This window comes from Pundamilia nyererei, unplaced genomic scaffold, assembly GCF_000239375.1.
Source record: "Pundamilia nyererei isolate P.nyererei 1_Seehausen unplaced genomic scaffold, PunNye1.0 scaffold00251, whole genome shotgun sequence".
NCBI classification, from domain to species: domain Eukaryota; kingdom Metazoa; phylum Chordata; class Actinopteri; order Cichliformes; family Cichlidae; genus Pundamilia; species Pundamilia nyererei.
The window spans coordinates 739,054-743,475 of NW_005187652.1; the positions used below are offsets into that span (position 1 = coordinate 739,054).

Sequence of the window (4,422 nt, forward strand, 5' to 3'; positions counted from 1 at the left end):
GCTTTTTGACAATAATTTTTGGATTATCCTGCAGTGTAATCAAACAGATGGCATGACAAGCCATTTTCAAACGACAATATGGAAAGAAAGGCAACACAGATGTAGCTGACACATTGTGACGACATCCTTCCTGACAACTACTAACTAAACAAACTGATTTAGCTCTGTATATAATGAAGTACATCCCAAAGACATCAAATGAAACACAGTTGATGATTCATCAAGACACAAGCGAGACACACAACATCTACATCACATTCCTAAAAAAATGGAGAAAAAAAGCAACCAATCCATAAAAATCTATTATTCAGTGTGCCAATGTCACCTACAGTATGTGATATTCAATGTCCTGTCAAAGTCCATGCTTAACTGCCTCCCTCATCCTATTATTGAATTGAGTCACACCTGTTTGGTGGTGGCAGATGGTACAGCAAAACAATGCATCTCATTTCAATGCAGTGCAATACTGTGTAACTGAGCAACTGTCTTGCATTCCAAGTGGCAGCAATCCATTTTTAGACACGCAGAGTATTTGCAAACAAATACAAGAATATTGCAAAGGAGACAAATGGGCTTATTTGACTTCTCAGGTTTATTTTGTGCCAGAGAGATATTCTGTGAAAGTTTAACAATTGTTTTCTTGTGTAGCAACGCTTTGGACTATGTCCCTGATTTATAGCATTATGAGATGTAATGCTATTTCGATTTCGATTTAATGTAGTGAACTTAATCTAGGATGTTACTTGTTAGGGGAGTCAGAAGAATTCCCCAAGGCAAAAAAATGTAACTGCAAAAAGAAATCCTTGTTAGGGCACAAAGTACATTTTTAATCCTAGTATTGTTTTCTTTGAAAAAGAAGAAATGCAGGAAAACAGTAGCAAGGTTTTCAGCCATCACCATCAGGTCGGTCTAATGACATTGTAAGACGTAATGGTTATATAGTTATGATCCTTCTTAGATCACTAATTGCGAAATTTTCATATTGTGTTGCAGTACCAAATGTACAATAGACTGTTTTCCTTCTGTCAGTTTTTATCCCTCTTGCACAGCACTTGCCATACATGGTGTAGTAAACAGTTTGATTAGTAGTAATTTGCATTCCAGTCTCAGTGGATCAATCTGCATTTAGGTGCTCCGTATTTCTGTCACTTCTCCACCTTCATTACGCGTTTTCATGTTCGATTTGTGGCAACTGAGAACCCAAGTGTCATTTCTCCTTATGTTCAGATGTTTTTGAAAGAAAAAGTATTTACAGTCTTGTACCTGTTGTGTTTGGTACAACGCCGCAGTAGTTATGAAAAAGAAAAACAAGGAAACACTTTAGGTGAGCTATATTGCACAATCCTTATCTATAGGGCGATAGTAGCTCAAAGTATTGGCAGGTCGTCTTGTAACCGGAAGGTTGCCGGTTCAAGCCTTGGCTCGGACAGTCTCTGTCTCTGGCAAGACACTTCACCTACCGCCTACTGGTGATGGCCAGAGCGGCCAATGGCGCGATATGGCAGCTGTAGCTACCTCCACCAGTGTATGAATGTGAGAGTGAATGAATTGTAAATTGTGTATAAATGCAATCTATTATTATTATTGACTTAGCCTCCTCTGGCAGACTGATGTGGCCTCGTCATGCACAGAGTGACAGAGCAATATTAAAAAAAATTGCAAAAGTGTGCCATTTAAACTTAATACAATGTATCTATATTTCAGATTATGTTTAAACACATCAATAACTTCATTGAAAAAAAAAGTTGGTTCATTTTCTTTTTCTTTTCTGTGTTCCTATAGGTCAAACATATAACTTCATACCATTTTAGCACATGTTGACATTCTTAAGCAACAGAGCATATTTCAGAAGTACCACAGCATGAGTAATGTTTGTGTCTGACATTCCTGAATTCATTAAAAATGTGCAAGTGGAAGCACGCCAGCTGGAATATAAAAATCACAAAGGGTGATAAGGAAATGATAAAAATCAAGTAAGGCAGCTATGCAGTCATTCAAATAAACAGCTACTGTTTATGATTCAAAGTGAGGAAAACATTAGCAAAAATATGTTTTAGGCTTCCAAAGAATTCCTTCTGCTTTCACCTAGTTTGCTAATAATGATGTTATTCAATCAGTGGTATGTGTTTAGTGGTGTGTTTTAAAGTATTATATAGCTACTGATTTTTCTGTTGGATGTATCTGTAGGCAAAAATAAATATCCATCCATCCATCCATCCATTCGCTTCCGCTTATCCTTTTCAGGGTCGCGGGGGGTGCTGGAGCCTATCCCAGCTGTCATAGGGCGAGAGGCGGGGTACAAGACAAAAATAAATAAATAAATAAAAATCTCACAATCTCCATGCAATGTAAATATATTGTCGTATGGTTGTTTATTATTAAGTATAGAGTCAGGATGAATCAGAATAAATTCAAAAAGGTGGAAACATTATTTCAGATTTTTTTTCTGCCCGTCAGCCATATTGTTGGCTACATTGGCTTTAAAGCAAAACTATGAATGTCTGCTTGTAGGGTGACATTCATAGTTCTGCTACTAACAAAGCTCTTGAAAGTTTTTCCAAAAATCGACCGTCAACTAAAACTACTGGATGTTCTTAAGAGAGTTCTTGGTGGTGAAAAATAAGATATACACAGTAAAGAATCCCAATCTTGACATCAAAGTGGGTGGAAAGAAATCACAAGAGTGCATTAAGTGAGGAATCATGCCTGCAGATGAACAGATGAAACGAAGCATGATTGATTCTCATCCACTGGATCAGATATATGATTCTTTCAAAAGTGCTTTGAATCAAAGTTTGAAAAAAAAAAACTAAAATATTTATCTATCTGTCTATGAATACAATATGATAATTATGAAGAAGCATTTTTATGCATGCCATAAGTCTGTCAAAGCACCTCCAAAATGATTGGTTTGATGGCCAATTCTTGCATGCAGACAACCTGTTTCCACAAAAGCTCAGAGATCCATGCTAGCCACTGTACTATAGACAAAATGCCAGCTTACAGGCTCTTCTTGAAATGGTTTTTGCATAGTTCAGAGTTGGGCATTGGGTCATTGTCTTGTTGTAGTGGGAAATTGGTTGCAATCAAGTGGTGCTGACAGGGTATGACATGGCATTGCAAAATGGAGTGGTAGCTTTTCTTGTTCAAGATCCCATTATCCCATCTCTTTGCTGGTAATCAATCTTGCAATTTATCACCAGCAGAGCAACACATTTCTCCACCATTCTTGACAGATGTCAAGCACACCTCCAGCATTTTTTCATTTCCTACTCTCAATCTTCTATTTGACCCAAACACCTTAAGCTTAGTCCATAACACTTTACCTCCTGCCCACTCTCTATGTTTTCCCCATCCTAATCTTCTCCTTTTATTAGCCATTCTCAGATATGGCATTTTCTATCCTAAGAGACTGAACATGACTGGCTGAGGACGTGTGTTCTATTTTACAGCTAGAAATCATCTGACAAAATTAATACACATAAGTCAAAATAATATCACAATGAGAAAATTAGAGACAAGAGAATGTTTTTCTTCTTTTTTTTCCACACAATACACAGATTTAGACTAAATAACAGCATGCAAATATAATACAGTTCTGTTTAGTGTTTACTGCCACTAAACAGAATAGAACAGAACAATGCCTGTGGATGGAGAGCAAGAACAAAGCAGTATGCCCAGTTGTTTATCAAAAAAAAGTTGCTAGATTTAACACTTAAAAAAAGTTGTCAAAGGATTCCTCAAGTCTAGGAACAAAGTCACTGAGTTGTCAAAAACTATGTGAACTGAAGCATGCTAATCACTCCTGTGAGTCAGGGGAACGTAAGATACCAAGCTGAGGTGCTTTTCATGTCCACATAAAAAAAAAACCCTCTTTATCCCAAATTTAAAAACACTATGGAAACAAATACTTTGATATTCGTGTCTAAAATTGGCCAAACCCACTTTAAACAAGCATTAAAATATATGGTGATGGAACAAAAGAGTTTGTTCTGATATTAGCATAGAACCCGAGCGTATATCATGGGTTCAGTTGAGTTGTGATTTGTATAACTGTGTCACTGTTACACAGTAAGTTGTACAATTGATTAATTCTTAATGTACTCTGCAGAGTTTTGACCTTCAGTTTTTCAGTGTAGCTGTGTTTCATGTGAGTAGCCTCTCTGTTTTGCAAGTAAAGACGATAAAGCCCGAGTACAAGTAAGCAGGCTTTGCGATCCAAATGTCGGAGACGATTCAGCCCTAATCTGCATATCAACAGTGGGAGCTGTTAATCAATCAATCAAACAATCCAGGATAAAAAGATACCAAAAAACCTACAAAAATTTGGGATTTTTTAGTAAAGGTTCCCAGTACCTATATGCAGGTTTAAACTGCAGGATACACTTTGAAGTTCTTTTGTTCACAAAAAAAGCATAAATA

The 4,422-nt window shown here is 36.9% G+C and overlaps 1 protein-coding gene across 1 annotated transcript in view; it reads left to right on the plus strand.

Annotated features, from left to right (window-relative positions):
• The window catches only part of luzp2 (leucine zipper protein 2), a 144,443-nt gene that overhangs the window by 138,443 nt on the left and 1,578 nt on the right, over positions 1-4,422 (plus strand). The gene's annotated exons all lie outside the window — the stretch shown is intronic.